We start from the raw sequence: 17,234 nt of genomic DNA on the forward strand, positions 1-17,234 counted from the left end.
CCTAAGCGAGCAGCATTCTGTTTTCAGGCCATTGCCATATTGAGTATTCTTGAAATAAAGGAACAGATAATAAAAATAGCTTCATTACTTAACAGTGCTTCTTACGGAATAGATGCTATAGATAAAAGTGCCCTTTTAGTCCTTCCGTAAAAATCAGAAATATTTGTCATTTCCTGAGTAGGGTGTAATCTTGTGAATTTCTTTAATTGTTCAGGAAACTGCAGTTATTAGTGATCTCATGATCTTTTCATTTCTGAAAAAGAGTTTCTTTTAAAACCTTCCCTGTGCAAATAAAATGAGTGCAAGCACTATTTTAATGTCTTTATTACTAAAGATAGACCTTTTTGCTCTAGAAATTTCCCTAAACATATGCCTACCCCAGCCCCCCACCCCTCTACCATTTTTGGGCCTGTTGTATATTACCCAGCTTAAAATACTGTAAGAGACGTGTTCAAAGTTGAGCATACACCCTTTGTCCTGAGCTGAGTAGTGGGAAAAGTTGGTTTCCTTGTGGCCATATTTTTCTTGACTTTATTTGGCAGATTGTTGTGTCCAAAAGATCTGCAAGCAGCAGTGATTGCTCAGAGTGTTCTTATGCTGTTTCTTTGGAAGGAATGATGCTAAAGCTGAAACTCCAGTACTTTGGCCACCTCATGCGAAGAGTTGACTCATTGGAAAAGACTGATGCTGGGAGGGATTGGGGGCAGGAGGAGAAGGGGACAACAGAGGATGAGATGGCTGGATGGCATCACTGACTCGATGGATGTGAGTCTGGGTGAACTCCGGGAGTTGGTGATGGACAGGGAGGCCTGGCGTGGTGCGATTCATGGGATTGCAGAGAGTCGGACACGACTGAGCGACTGAACTGAACTGAACTGATGGGAAAGGTTTCCATATACATGTGCGCCTACCTTTGGGTCAGTAGAGTACATTGCCTCCAGCTTGAACAGTTTTTACAGCATGTGTCAAGAGGAACACAGAAAGCTCTTCTGTGCTTTCGGCATGCACTAAATTGACTGATGTCTTTTTTCAGTGTCCAGAACCTAGCACAGAGGTTCAGCCCCCATTACAAGATGAACCTTGTGTGACTGTCATCTATCTTGGCTTGTCTGAAGAGTTACAAGAGAGAAAATATGGTTATGTCAAATGCTGTTTCTTGGGTTGGTAGTGAGCTCACAGCGTTGAGTAGGATTCTGAGGCTGTATGCAGGGGCAGTGGGTAGTAACTACCACAGGTAGCAGAGTAGAAAGGCTCCTTGCCAAGATTCTTCCTCCCGGACTTATTTCTCATTCTTGGAACTGAGACTGGCATCTTTATTTTTTATTATAGACAGAATGATGGATTGTTGGCACCTGACACTGAAGGGTTTAGTAGAGTGTGTGTGTGTGTGTGTGTGTGTGTGTGTGTGTGTGTGTGCGCAACGAACATTTGAAATTGGATGGAGAAAAATGTGGGGATTTTATAGATTTTGCCCCATGACTTCAAATAAGGGTGACTCACTCATGAAACAGTGGCCTGAGGCATGTATACACTGGTCTCTAGACTTCATCCAGCCCCCTTCCTGCTGTCCACCGTCTCTCCCTGGCTCCTTGCAGCCTGCTGATTGGTGATGACACTGGTGAGTGGTGATTTTGTGGTTCACTTTGTCCCTACACTTCATCCCTTATTTGTGACTGTTTTCCTTTGACCTTGACTGCTTCTCCATAATAGGATTTACCTTCTAGCTTCAGGACCTACTGTGAGTGGGGTGAGATGAGCTGGCTTGACCATGGTGATGCATTTGAGGAGGAAAGTCCTGATGGCTTTTAAATCAGAGCTTTTAGGAGGTTTCTGTGTTCTCTTAGAATTGCACAAAGCCCACAGAATTATTTTACAACCAGAAAAAGATACCTTTGCCACCTGCTAGTCTCTCACAGAACATAATCCTATTAGAGTGTGTGTATGTGTGTATGTGAGTGAGTTAGGGAACAGGAGATGCTCTGTCTCCAGCTCCAGCAAATGGTGGGATGATAATTATATGTGTTAAAATAACACTTTGAATAGTCTTCATATTAATTGCAAAAATGAATATCCTGTATAGAATGCCATTCCCCATTTCTATTTATTTCCATGTGAAACTTTCCTCAGGTAATTTTAAACTGTCATGGTTAACAGTATCTGAACTCGTTCATTATATTCTGGGCATATTTTTGACCTGCTTCCCATGCAAGCTATCAGATTGTGAGCAATAGGAAAAGGCTGGTCATGGTGTTGCCAGCCTTGCACTTGTAACAGAACATAATTAGAAATAATGAATAGAATAATACATCATTATTCACAAGAAATGTCATGTAATTAACTCAGATAATGCAAAATATATCCTAATTTCCATTTGGAATGAAAATAGATTTGTTAGAACATCAGTAGGCAGTTTAATGTTTATCCTATATTTTCATACACATATCAAAACTGTTAAAATCTATTGAATGAATATACATGGATTTTCCACAACACAATAAGTCAAGATGGCTTTCTTTTGCTAATAGAGTCTTATGTGTATGCCTTGTTTATTATATATACATAATTTATATATATGTTCCAGTCTTAGAATTAGCATAATTAATTTATATTTATTGCAAATTAATGATCTAATTTATTTACTTAGCTCCCATTTCCTTTCTCAAACTAATAGACTGAAAAAATAACTATAAATTTGCAAATGGCTCTTGGGCACAAATCCTAAATTGGCCTTATCCTCAGAACTCTCTGTAATAGTAGGTATCTGAACTAGTTTTGCCATCTAAATTGTTTTCCTGAGAGTTCTGTTCCAGGCTTTAAATATGCCTCGAGTCTTGGCTTGATTTAGATGGACCCACAGCTGGGGATCGGGTATATGGCTGGATATGTCTTAGGCAGAGGAATTATTTTTAGATACAGCAATTAATATGACACACAGCAGTGACCAATGCCCTAATGTCAGTGTAATTCCTGGAAGTTCTCTGCTCTGTTACAGCATCATCCTGTTAATTTCTACTTTGTGGGAAGATCTGGAGAGACCCAGGGGAAGAGGCAGAGAAGTGTGAGCAGCTCCCAGGAGGCAGTATGGACAGAACTGTTGTAATATTTTAATAACAGGAATGGGCATGCCAGTGGATGCACTCAGTTACAGCCCTGGTTTTAGAAATGAACACTGACAGGAGGAAGCTTTGTTTACATCCTATGGCTCAAGCCTGGTATTTGCTCTTAAACACCATGGAGACTGGCATATAATAGCAGAGTCACCAATGAATTTAAAAACAACAAAATTCTTTCTTTGTTTTAAATGGCTGGCTTCCTCACAGTGGAATGGTAACTGCCTAATGCCATTACAGGGGAAAACTTAAGTGTAGCAGGAAAGGATTGAGGCAGTGGTTTCTTGGTCTGTCTGTCTCATGTGTGTGAATGTGGTAGGGATGAAGAGTATGTATATACATGAATTCAACTTGCTTATATCTTTTATGGAAAATAATGTCATAGAAATAAATTAATTGAAAGACGTGGGGAGGCGCCAAGATGGCGGAGGAGTAGGACGGGGAAAACCCTTTCTCCCCCACAAATTCATCAAAAGAGCATTTAAACGTCGAGTAAATTCCACAAAACAACTTCTGAATGCCGGCAGAGGACATCAGGCACCCAGAAAAGCAACCCAACTCTTCGAAAGGAGGTAGGAAAAAATATTAAAGACAATAAAAGAGACAAAAGAGGGAGAGACGGAGTTCCGTCCCGGGAAGGGAGTCTTAAAAAGAGAGAAGTTTCCAAACACCAGGAAACCTTCTCACTGCCGAATCCGTGCCGAGCTTTGGAAGCACAGAGGGCAACATAACAGGGAGAAAAAATAAACAAACAATTAAAACTCGCAGATTGCGAGCCCTACGGTAACTCCTCCAGCGGAGAAGCAGCGCAGACGCCTGCATCCGCCATTAGCAAGCGGGGGCTGGGCAGGGAGGCACGGCGCGGGCTGCATCGCTGAGAGTAAGAATCTGGCCTGAATACCCTGAGCACTATCTGAGCGAAATAATTTGGGCTAGCAAACCAGACTGTGGGATATCTACCATGCGAAAAGCCAGCCCTAACCTAAGACACTGCCAGCCCGCACACGGAACAAAGGACTAAACAGAGATAGCTGGCTGCAGACCTTCCCCCTCTGGTGACAGGCAGCCAGAGCCGGAAGGGGGCAATCGCAGCCCCAGAGAGACATTATCTATAAAACTGGCTTCTTTGCTAACTAAAACTTATTGGGGGTCTGGACGGTCAACATCTGCCTGAGAAGGTGCGCCAGTTTTACACCCAGATAACCGAGTGGTGGGGAGGCGATAAGTCGCAGCATTGGCGCTCACCAAACACCTCATCACCTGAGCTGCTCGGACCTGGGAAGAGCACAAAACGCAGCCCCAACTGAGTCTGCGCCTCTGAGGACTACCTGAGTGCCTGAACCTGAGCGGCTTGGACCTGGGAGGTGCATGCAACCCAGGCCCAGCCTCGGATTGTTCCCGGCGGAACAACCTAGAGCCTGAGCAGTGTGGGCAGGGAGGCTACACGTGCCGTGAGCGGGGGCAGACCCAGTGTGGCTGAGGCACTGCGAGCGCACGCCAGTGTCATTTGTTTGCAGCATCCCTCCCTCCCTCCCCACAGCGCGACTGAACAAAGAGAAGAAATACAGCTCCACCCACCAGAACACCGACACAAGCTTCCCTAACCAGGAAACCTTGACAAGCCACCTGTACAAACCCACACACAGCGAGGAAACGCCACAATAAAGAGAACTCCACAAACTGCCAGAACACAGAAAGGACTCCCAAACTCAGCAATTTAAACAAGATGAAGAGACAGAGGAATACCCAGCAGATAAAGGAACAGGATAAATGCCCACCAAACCAAACAAAAGAAGAAGAGATAGGGAATCTACCTGATAAAGAATTCCAAATAATGATAGTGAAATTGATACAAAATCTTGAAATTAAAATGGAATCACAGATAAATAGCCTGGAGACAAGGATTGAGAAGATGCAAGAAAGGTTTAACAGGGACCTAGAAGAAATAAAAAAGAGTCAATATATAACGAATAATGCAATAAATGAAATTAAAAACACTCTGGAGGCAACAAATAGTAGAATAACAGAGGCAGAAGATAGGATTAGTGAATTAGAAGATAGAATGGTAGAAATAAATGAATCAGAGAGGATAAAAGAAAAACGAATTAAAAGAAATGAGGACAATCTCAGAGACCTCCAGGACAATATTAAACGCTACAACATTCGAATCATAGGGGTTCCAGAAGAAGAAGACAAAAAGAAAGACCATGAGAAAATACTTGAGGAGATAATAGTTGAAAACTTCCCTAAAATGGGGAAGGAAATAATCACCCAAGTCCAAGAAACCCAGAGAGTCCCAAACAGGATAAACCCAAGGAGAAACACCCCAAGACACATATTAATCAAATTAACAAAGATCAAACACAAAGAACAAATATTAAAAGCAGCAAGGGAAAAACAACAAATAACACACAAGGGAATTCCCATAAGGATAACAGCTGATCTTTCAATAGAAACTCTTCAAGCCAGGAGGGAATGGCAAGACATACTTAAAATGATGAAAGAAAATAATCTACAGCCCAGATTATTGTACCCAGCAAGGATCTCATTCAAGTATGAAGGAGAAATCAAAAGCTTTTCAGACAAGCAAAAGCTGAGAGAATTCTGCACCACCAAACCAGCTCTCCAACAAATACTAAAGGATGTTCTCTAGACAGGAAACACAAAAATGGTGTATAAACTCGAACCCAAAACAATAAAGTAAATGGCAACGGGATCATACTTATCAGTAATTACCTTAAACGTAAATGGGTTGAATGCCCCAACCAAAAGACAAAGACTGGTTGAATGGATACAAAAACAAGACCCCTACATATGTTGTCTACAAGAGACCCACCTCAAAACAGGGGACACATACAGACTGAAAGTGAAGGGCTGGAAAAAGATTTTCCATGCAAATAGGGACCAAAAGAAAGCAGGAGTCACAATACTCGTATCAGATAAATTAGACTTTAAAACAAAAGCTATGAAAAGAGACAAAGAAGGTCACTACATAATGATCAAAGGATCAATCCAAGAAGAAGATATAACAATTATAAATATATATGCACCCAACATGGGAGCACTGCAGTATGTAAGACAAATGCTAACAAGTATGAAAGGAGAAATTAACAATAACACAATAATAGTGGGAGACTTTAATACCCCACTCACACCTATGGATAGATCAACTAAACAGAAAATTAACAAGGAAACACAAACTTTAAACGATACAATAGACCAGTTAGACCTAATTGATAGCTATAGGACATTTCATCCCCCCCCCCAAAAAAAAGACTGCTCACTATGGCAATTATTGAAGCTGACTTAGGGTGACATAGAGGCTTATTTCCCTTTACCCTTCTGAGTTCTTAGCTGAGGATCTCTGTAAGAAATGACAGAATAGCAGGACAAAATCAAACAGAAGTTTATTAACATAAAAAATAAAAAGGAAGCAAATTCTAACACAGATTACAACATAGATACACCTTGAAAATAGCTAAATGGAATAAGCCCAGTCACAAAAGAACAAATACTGTGAAAAAAAAAAGAAAGAAAGACGTTTCTGTTGTTGGCACTCAGTCACGTCCGACTCTTTGCCAACCCCGTGGACTGCAGCATGCCAGGCTTCTGTGTCCTTCACCATCTCCCAGAGTTTGCTCAAACTCATGTCCCTTGTGTCGTTGATGCCATCCAACCATCTCATCCTCTGTCACGCCCCTTCTCCTGCCCTCAGTTTTTCCCAGCATCATGGTTTTTTCCCTAATGAGTCAGCTCTTCGCATCAGGTGGCCAGAGTATTGGAGCTGTGATGCTGAAATTGAAAGAAGCGAATTAAATAATATTTTATGATGAGCAATGCATTGTTGAGGTCACTATTTTGTTCTATCCCCTCTGACCAGTTGGAATGGGAAGACAGGGTCTCAGGCCAGTGTTGGCCGTACTTCATGGGAGTCAAGACTTCACCCAAAACTCTGGATCCTCATTCTGTTGCTCTTTCTCCCACTTCTAGTTGCTGTCCTATGTGCTCCAAACCGTTTTGTTCCATTGGTTAGGTGTTTTGAGGCGTTCATTTCCCTGGAGTCCTAAACATCCCCATTATTCCTGTTTTCCAGTGCTATATTGCAGTCAGTCTACACTCTGTCATTCACAATGTTTGCTGCCATTTTGGTGTCTTTGTTGTTTGGTTGCAATCGTCATCGTTTAGGAATAAGACTAACTTTGAGGACTTCTGAAAAGCCTGTGTGGCTTAAGCGTGACTCTGCAGTGCTGTGAGTGCAGGGCCGAACACCTTGCTTGGCAAGCAGCATAATTCACTCCCAGGTAAGATGAGTCCAGGAAGAGTGAAATTCAGCTGGTTCTCTACATTTTCTCTTTTCTAATAGGTTTCAAAATGGCTGTAGTTACCAAGAGATCTTTTCATCTTTGAGATTTATTTCCAGTTCAATAGATTTGTTGAAACTAAGAATTGTCTGTTGAGTGCTAATACTTTAACAGTAAACCATGGATCCCCTTCCATTTACCAAAGATGATTGCTTTCAAATTTATTAAATAAGATGTGTCAAGATAAAATGAATCAACAGAAATTACATTAAATTCTGAAGCATGTTTCTCATGCCGACATCTATTAATATGATACTAGTTAGTATTTTCTGTTCTGTTTAGGGGCCGAATGACTCCTAGAAGCTTTTAAGTCATGGAGCTATAGCTGCAATAATGAAATTGAAATTCAGGGTTGGAACAGACAATGAGTGGGACTTTTCATATTGCCCTGGAGTGTGAACCTAAACAGAAAGGTTGACATCATTTCTGGTGAGATACCCATGTGTGAGAGAGAGCCACTCTCATGGCAGCAGCAGACCCAGACGCACCTGTTGAATCCCACCTCCATGCTCACAAACCTTGTAAGGGGAGAAGTGGTCAGGGGAAGTAGAGAGCAATGAAGAATGCTGAGAGGCTGTTCTCTAAACTCTTTTCTAGAGTGATTATTCCTACCCCTCCTCCACCCCCCACCAAGTGTCATGTGCTCAAAGCCCTGAGCAGGGGCTTGTTTCATCCTTGATGAAAGGATGCTGGCATCTTGTTCCTTGGAGTGATGCTGGCTGAGCAGAACCTGCAGGCTGTGTTGACACTGCTATCCACACAGTGGGGGCACAGTGCAAGCCCAGGCTCTTTAGGGCCATAGGAGGCTTCCCCTTTGCCCTACAGAGATTAGGATTGCACCCGAACATAGGCCAGTGCTTGCTTCTCATCTGCCTATTTCTGAGTAGTGGGTAAGGAAATCGGGAGAGGCTTTTTGCAGGGCAAGGAGAATAATTTTCTTGAGAAGAAGATGGGAGCAACTTTTCTACTCCATCCCAATTTCCCACAGCCCCAGGAGGAAACACACAGATACCTCCCCTGGTTCTTATAAACCCCATGAATATCAGCAGTAGGTGCCACAAGGCTGGTCAGGTAGATTTGTTGTTCCAACTGAGGCACTGGCCTGTGGAGAAAGTGATTGGATCATAAACCACTGGCAAAGTTATAAAGGGAGACATGACCACCCTTTTGTGAGTGGGTTCTCAGAAGCAGATAGAGTGAAGGTGGAACTTGAAGACCTTCAAATCTGTGAATTCTGAAACATGCAGAGACCACCATATTTGCAGAAACTCTCGGCAGATGGACCTGAATGGGGCCAGGGAAACCTGCCCTTCACCTACTGACACAGAACTCTGCCTCCAATCCCAGAGTAGCTGTCAGGAGCTGGGGAGAAGTTGGTAGAGAGCTCTAACTGCTCAAGGTTCCATCTCAAATGTGTGTTAGACAGGACTGGAAATTTTAATCTGAGATTGGATTGTTGAACACACGTTGTACACAAGCGTCTTCTCGGGATGGTCCTCCTCTTTAAGGTTTCAGTACCACATTTACTTTTTTTCTTTGTGGCATTAATCATATTTGAACTTACTATATAACTCCTTTGTGTCTCAGGCTGACCAGAATGCAAGCTCTGTGAAAGTCAGAATTGCTGTGAGGGTGGGAATTCATGACTGCCTCCCCATGTGCCTGGCATGTGACAGACAACCAGTAAATATTTGTTCAATGAGTAACTATGGTTGACTATCTGAAATTTTTATCTTTAAAACCTAAAAAAGACAAGGGTCCTCACTTAGCAAGTAGAATAATGTGATAAATTTTTACACCTGGCAATTCAGTATGGTGGTTAGGAGCATCCGCTTGAATTTTTACACATCTCCACACATGCACACACTCACACGTGGATGCATAGTTGAAATTTATTGTTCCAAAGTGCATGGCTTTGCGAGAGAGGACTAACAGGTGGTTTCAGAATGGAAAAAAAAAAAAAAAAAACACACACAAAAAACCTTCCCTTTGTCCACCCCAGCACAGTGGCTAAAGATTTCTGTGTAGATTCCAGCCAGGCCAGTGAAACCAGCCTTTCTTGGCTCAGCCCTGTGTCAGAGATGATATTTAATATTCTCCTAAATGTCACAAATTAAACAGGGTTTGGTATCTCAGCAGATGATGAACTTCAGCTTCCCAAGATTTTATTTTTCACCATCTTGTCTTCCTCAGGGAGTCTAGGGCAAGTGCATATGCAATTTCTTCAGTCCTTCAATCAATTTTTATGGCCCCTTCTTCTCGGCTTCTCACACATACAGGTTCTCTTACATATATACTTATTTATACATCCTTGTTTCTAATGAATTCCTTTGATAAAGCCTTTTTTAGATTTATTGTTATTTATACAGCAACCAGGGCATCACTGAGGCAGTTTGTCTACTTGTTTACTTCCTGAAAGTGTTTAGAAAATGACTTAAGTTGACTAATAAAGTGTAGTGAGTTAGTAAGATTAAGTGCTTTAAAAATAAGAGCAAACAAGCAAGAGTCAAAAAGAAAATAAGGAAAATAAGATGGAGCCAAAAGTGAAAGTAGGGCATGAAATAGATACCAAATGTCCATAAAGTTGTCAGAGATGGGTTACAGAGTTGGCCCTGAACTCTCTGGCACCAACCTAAGGAAGGAGAGAGAGATGCTGTCCTTGAGGAAGAAAAAGGCTGATTGTTCAGGAAGTGCAGAAACGTGACCAACAACAGGGATAAGATGTAGTTTCTGTGGCTCTTTCCTTACGGAAGTGATGCCAGAACTTGTAATGGAGAGCATCCTCAGCATATCCTTACAGTGCCGCTCGCCATCTCCACCACCCCTGCCCATGTGTGCCTGGACCGGGCACGACCACTTCTCTACTTCCTCGTTTACACCTCCCAACCACTTCCCTCCTCTGCCCTTCAACCTAACATCACACAGCACCTGGCATGGGCTCCTTAACATAGATATTAGACCACATTATTCCCTGCCTGTAAGATTTTCAGTGGCTGTTTCTTTCAATTAGAATAGCATCTCGAGTCTTCACTTAGGCCTCCTGGGTTTCTGGCCCTTGCCTCAGTGAGCTGTTTCAGCCACTGGGGTTTTGCACCAGCCTTGTCTTCACCAGGAATGAGCTTCCCTCTGACCCTCTCATGCATGCCTCCCTGGTTCTCATCTGCTCTGCTCCAGTCCCCATGTCGTCACCTCCTCACAGAGGCCTTCCCTGACCCCACTACAGAACTCAAACCATGGAAAGCAATGATCAGTGGTGATTAAAGAGGGTCTCTTCCTGTCCCGTGACCAGCATCATTGAACATACAGGGAGGAGAAAGACTCTACCTGATAGTGGGTCTAATATTTTGTGTACCCTCTTCCAGTGCAGAGCCATTTATACTTGTTGAAACTGCCAGTGAATTTGGGACAGGGAGTTGGAGAACTGGTTTTTAGTCCTATCTGGGGATTCTAGTCAAGTGAGTTCATCTTTTTTTTTTCCTAATCTAAAAATAAAGATAGCTTCCTGGACTAAATCAAGATGATGTGTAAGTCAGAAGAATGAATGGATTTGGCTGTGAAAGCATGGCATAATAATGCCACTTTTTTCTTTGTCATTATCCTGACACTTTGAGGCTAACCAAGGGCTTGGGATTGGATAAGGGGCGCCATTTAATTGTGGCCCAAAGTTCATAAAACTGAAGCTTAAACCAAATTAATTTCTGGATTTCTATGTGAATATCACATAACAATTGGAATAACCCCAAGCCCACTTTTAAACTACTCAATTAAGAATGGCATTAAAATAATACCCAGGATTTAAAATAAACCTGCAAAATGATGAGAATTTGACATTTTATGAGCCTTTTTATTTTTTTTCCCTGTAAGATGTGTTTAAAAAAATTATTTTCTACTGTCTTTAGTGCCTGGGAAGAATATGTGAGTGAGCAATCCTGGGGTTCATTCATGGCTGAGAGTTGCTTTGCCACAGTGATTGCTAAATCCTCCCGGGGTTTAGATTAGTCTAAACCAGCGGTCTGGATGCTCCACTCTCATTAATTGTAATGGGAGTTACTGTGTACATCTCTCTCCTTCACACGCAGAACTGAAAAATAACCCCCTCATACCACCTTTGTGTCTTGCTCTTTGAAATAATTTTAATGGATTTTTTTTTTTTTAAGTGTAGCATCTCTGTACAAACCTCAGGGCAATAAGATTGCTACCAATTTGCTGATTAGCAATAGTCCTTCGTTTTGCAGTGTTCAACCTATATATGCTGGAGTGATTTGGGCCCAGAACTGACTGACTCACTTTATTTCCAATGAAACTACTCTTTGCCCCCTTTTCTTTCTTTTCTTCATGTCTTTTTTTCCTTTTTACATCTCAGTGTCCTGAATATAATAATAAGTACACAGTAGGTATTCAGTACTCATGGAGCTCTGAAACTACTAAAATGTTACTGAGAAAAGAGGTTAACCTATATTCAAAGCATTCAGTATTCTCATTGCAGTCTTTTAGTAACCAGCTAATGAATTGCTTGGCTAAATAAATGTTTTGTTTAAATTATGTCTCTGTAAAAAGCAATCTAGTTTATATCAGGTGTAACAGATTTTTAAATCTTGCATTTATTTTTTCTAATTGTAAGAATATCTTTCCATTATAGAAAATAAAAACTATCCATAATCTCATTACCCACAAACACTGTCTTCCAAAATTGCAGTTTATTTCTATCTAATTTTTTTCCTATTTTTTGTGTTTCTTTAGGAAAGATAAATATTTTATAACCTGATTTTTAAGCTACTATTGACATTTTCTGATGTTTTAATAACACTGAGATTTTTATTAATGAGTTTCTAGTGTACCATATGGATCTACTATAATATTCACTATTCAAACCACATGTAAGGAATATTTTAGTGAAAGGTCTTTGGTCACATTCCTGATAAATTTCTTAAACTGGAATCATTTGATAAAATGTTATGCAGTATTTAAGCTGACAAATATCCCCAAATTTGTTTTTTACCAGCAACACATGAAAATATACATCTCATGATAGTCTCTTCAACTTTGAAAGTTTAAGATGTAGGGGCTTCTCTTAACCTTTGCCAATGTGATAGATTTTACACATGTCATTGTTTTCCATTTAAATTACTTAATTGATAATATGATGAACTTTTCAGTGTGTTTATGAATTATTTTTAATGACTTAATTATTAGTGTCCTATTTGTGTATTTATTAAAACTCAGAGAGCTTCTAGGAATTAGCCCTCTCCCTGTTTTATTTGTTGCAAATATTATTCCTACTTTGACTCATCCTCTTCAGTTGCTTATGATAATTACATACAGAAATTTCAGTTTTGTTGTAGTTAAGCTTGTCAACTTTATCATTTGTGAGATTTTCCAGTTCTTTTAAGCTTACAACGCATTTCTATGCAGAGATCAGTTAAATATTTATTTTCTGCATTTTTAAAAAAATATTCTTTTTCTTTTTTAGTCTACTAACACCAAGAATTTCATAGTACTTCATAGGCATGCTTTAAAAATTCACTTTATCTTCCTGGCAGCCCTTTGAAGGAGGTAGAGATTGCTATTCCCAAGTTATCAGTGAAGAGACTGGGGGTGGGGCACTGCATCAGATAGCCTGTTTCCAGAAGCAGACCTGTGCTTTTTCATTCTACAAAAAACAATACGAATGGTCCCTGACTGAAGATGGTTCAGCTTATGAGTTTTGGGCTTTAATACGGTACAAAAGTGATACACATTCAGTAGAAACCGTATTTAGAATTCTCAGTGTGGTCTTTTCCCAGACTAACAAAACGCTCTATCATGTTGCTGGGTGCTGGCAGCCGCCACAGCTCCCAGTCAGCCACACAGTCAGAAGGATTAGCAACCGATACTCTTCAACCCAGACCATCATTCCTTTTTTCACTTTCAGTTCACTATTCAATAAATTACATGAGATAGTCAACGCTTTATTATAAAGTAGGCTTTGAGTTAGATGATTTTTCCTAAATGTAGGATTTCATCAAGGTCCTTCATGAGAGTTTGACAAAACTGTAAAATATTGCCACTCTGCAAAGCAATATTTTTGTTTGTTTTGGAAAATATGCTTATCATAAAAATATTGTTTATGTTACCATGATGTGGATTTATTGTTTGAATCATTAGATAGTATTTTCTCAGTTCTAATTTCTACTTAAATATCAATAGATAGAATCCACATGAACACAAGCTCTTTGGTGTTATCAATCTTTTCACCAGTTTTACGGGGTATGAAGACTGAAAGTTTTGTGGAGGGCTCCTCAGCAGCCACTCCTTTGCCTCAGCTCCAGTTTCTCCTATTGTCCTCACTATTGCTGCTTTAATTTCACAAAGCTCATCTCCTAAGGGCATAGGTGATTTGGAACACAGAAATAGTAGCCGTAGGGCTGAGGGAGTGTAAGCTTTAGCTCATGCCTTTGTGTGAATCCTAGCTCAGTTCCCCATGGGTAGGATTCTTAACCCAGAAGTTATTTCAGCTGTCTTCGCTTTAGTTATCTCATGCTTAAGGTGGGGTAATGGTATCTGCCTCATGGGGTTGCTCTGAACATCACGTGAGCTAACACAGGTAATATGCTTAAATGGTCCATTGAACATATATGTGTGTGTGCGCAGTCGTGTCCAACTCTTTGCTACCCCATGGACTGTATAGCCTGCCAGGCTCCTATGCCCATGGAATTTTCCAAGCAAGAATTCTGGAGTGAGTTTGCCATTTCCTACTCTAGCCCTGGACTGTATGAAGGGTCAGATATTAGCTATTTTGTTAGGTTTCTAAGGAGTTACCAGAGTTCTAGAAGACTGAAATGTGATATATACTATTCCACAGGGTTCTTAAAGTTTTCCTTTTCCTCTTTCTGAATATTATTAAAGCCTGAACCTCCCTTTCTAGTCTATTTTCCTTAGCAGGACAGGGTCTATAAAAGTGGACTTTTTTTCTTAATTGTGTGGTTAGTTCCTTTTGGGGTGGGGTTGCTACCAGAATGCCTTTTCTTCCTGCAAATCCATAAGTACTAAAGCTATCACCCTCCTCCCCCATGGAATTCCCTTGGTTGTGATTCACATCCTGTAAACATATAGATTTTCCTTCCTCTCTTGGCCACCATATCAAGTATTGCTGTTTCTACTTGGTACCTATAAACAGGGACAGGACCTCCTGTGCATGCAGGAGGCTCTGCAGCCTTCCTGCCTGCTGTAATCAAAGCTGCCTCCCACTCCAGAGCACACGGTTGTCTTTCTCTATGGCTCTAACTCACACTAGAATCATAGTACCTTTGCCTAATAACATGTTTCTCAAGCCACAGTCCTGTGCTCCGAGGACAGGGTTTTTTCTCCAGGCACCAGTGGTTGATCTGTTCATCTGTAGCACCCACTCTCTCGTCCACCTTGTTTTATCTTCTCTTCAGTCATCCCCAGTTCCCTCTGGGGGATGTGGCAACAGCTGCATTCCTGCCAGGCGGCCTCTGTTCATATGCCCTTCTGTCAGATTAAGGCTGGTCTTCCCACAAGGGACTCCTCATGGAAACACCAAAGACTAGTGTCAATGCAGGAGGCAGAGGGAGACTCCTCAGGGTCTACTGATGCCTGTGGCATCTCTGGGTGTCTGTCCAAATGCATCCAGATGGTCTCCTTTTCCACTGAGGGATTGAGGAAGATTCCCCTCTCACTGGCTTCCAGCGACATAACTGACTCTAGAAATAAAATGTCTGTGATAAAGACTGGAGGATATTTAAACTCCAAAGAGAATCTTAGCTATTCTAAACTGAAAACATTTGTCTTTTTTTTCTTTTTTATTGTGCTAGGAAAATCATTTTGTGAATTAAATATTTTGGACTTCACTTATTTGAACCATGCTTTCTGCCAATAGAGATAGGAGCTGACTTACAAAAACAGTTGCAGCATAACAGATTTATTTTGATAGTAAGTGAGAAATTGGGGCAGCAGGGAAATATTTGGGAATGTAATTTTCAAAATAAAAATGAATGAGGATTTTAAAATTTTAAACTTAAAGTTGGGGGGAAAAAAAACAATTTCATGATCACCTGTTTCTCTCTAATCAAAATTCATGAACTTTGCCTTCTTGGTAACACCCACAGTGTTTCTCAGCATTGAGACTTTCCCTTTTTCCAAACCATCCAACAGAAACATGCTGTAGCCATAAAGACACTTTACTCCTATAATGCAGCCTGTCTCTCCCAAGAATAACCTATAAAACCATACCCACCATTGCTGCAGAAAATCCAAATCAATTCAGTGATAACAACATACTTTCCTTGCTCGCATTTTCTTCTTTCCTCATGATACATGATCAAGTCGAGGTCAATTCATTGCAATTGGTTATTAAATCCTCTTAATATCTTCTATAAGATGTCCCTACCTCCTCCCTTGGTTCTTGGTGTCACTAAATCATTTAAAGACTGCAGGCCAGTTGTCCCATGTAATATTTTACTTTCTTGATCCATCTGATAATTTTCTCATCATTCAGATGAGGTCAAACATTTCTGGCAAGGACACCAAATGGGTGATGTTTCCTATTTACCACTGTATCATACCTGGGCACATCATATCTGGCCAGTTGAATTACTTACTGTTGGTACCACCAGACTTGACCGCTTGGGTAGATGATGACTCTCATATTGTAAAAAACCAAAACAAAACACATCTTTAAAGTTCTTAATATTTAGTGGGATAATGGTGCCGACTACCACTAAAATAAAAAGATAGAGCTGAATTTATGTAAGGAAGAGCTGTACTAGTTAACTACAGTCTCTCTGAGCTGATTAAACTAGGGAGTGTGGAGTGAGGGATTGGTAGATTTTTATAGCTGTAAATGGATTGATAAGGTATTTGGAAGCATGTTTACTTAAGTGAGAGAGAAGTTGAGTTGATTAGTTGGTACTTGGAGGTATGTGAGTCTGTTTTTGAGTGTCTGACTTCCATCAACAAAAGCCTGTAACTGGTTGACTATCAAAAGAGGGTCATTTGAATAGGCTTCAGTCTGATTCTTGAAGCTGCTTGTTACCATGGCTACAAAACAAGCTGTTTTTTCCTAGGCTTATGGCAACATGAACTCAAATCTGAATATCTTTTCCCAATAATTTTCTTTTAGTAATTTAGTTTTAGCATTCATAGATAATCTTCATGTGAGCCATAATATGGGACTTAACAAGGTGTTGACTATCTAATTCTATCATTTTTTATACATTTATTTTCTAGCATTTTTATTGGGAAGGTCCCCTGGAAAAGGGAACAGGCTACCCACTCCAGTATTCTGGAGAATGCCATGGACTGTATAGTTCAAGGGGTCGCAAAGAGTCAGACATGACTGAGCAACTTTCAGATAGGTATACATAACATTTTTCTGCAAGGAAGAACTTGACTCTCTTTGTTTTGCTTTGTTTTTTTTTTTTTTTACCTTTGTCTCTGCTCACCTAGTCAACTCAAGTTTTTTAAAATTTAAGATGTTATAATCCATAGTTTATGTGATTTCAATGTACAAATTAACTCCATTTTGTAGCAGATACCCCCGATACAACTTCTTGTACCCTTTTAACATACCTCATTCAGTCTTTGAGCAATTCCTTATTTTCTGGCACAAAATGTTTCAAGTTCATATTATACTTTCCCTGCTCCAGACCTGGAATTAGCAGTTTCCAAGCACTGTAGCTCATTTCAGTAGAAAATGATATTTGGAAACTAAGATCTCGATGCTGAATGTGTCACTGCTACTGGGATAATGTTGTTTGTAGGC

The 17,234-nt window shown here is 40.5% G+C and overlaps 1 protein-coding gene and 1 long non-coding RNA gene across 21 annotated transcripts in view; both read left to right on the top strand.

Annotated features, from left to right (window-relative positions):
• Positions 1 to 17,234, top strand: part of FHIT (fragile histidine triad diadenosine triphosphatase) — a 1,549,085-nt gene that overhangs the window by 721,721 nt on the left and 810,130 nt on the right. The gene's annotated exons all lie outside the window — the stretch shown is intronic.
• On the top strand, positions 580 to 9,475 carry LOC147348323 (uncharacterized). Its single transcript, XR_015151461.1, has 2 exons — positions 580 to 765; positions 2,993 to 9,475. It is a non-coding gene; the product is annotated as an uncharacterized LOC147348323 (long non-coding RNA).

Source organism: Bos grunniens, chromosome 22, assembly GCF_055505025.1.
Source record: "Bos grunniens cultivar Pamir isolate PY7600 chromosome 22, Bosgru_T2T1.0, whole genome shotgun sequence".
In the NCBI taxonomy this organism is placed as follows: domain Eukaryota; kingdom Metazoa; phylum Chordata; class Mammalia; order Artiodactyla; family Bovidae; genus Bos; species Bos grunniens.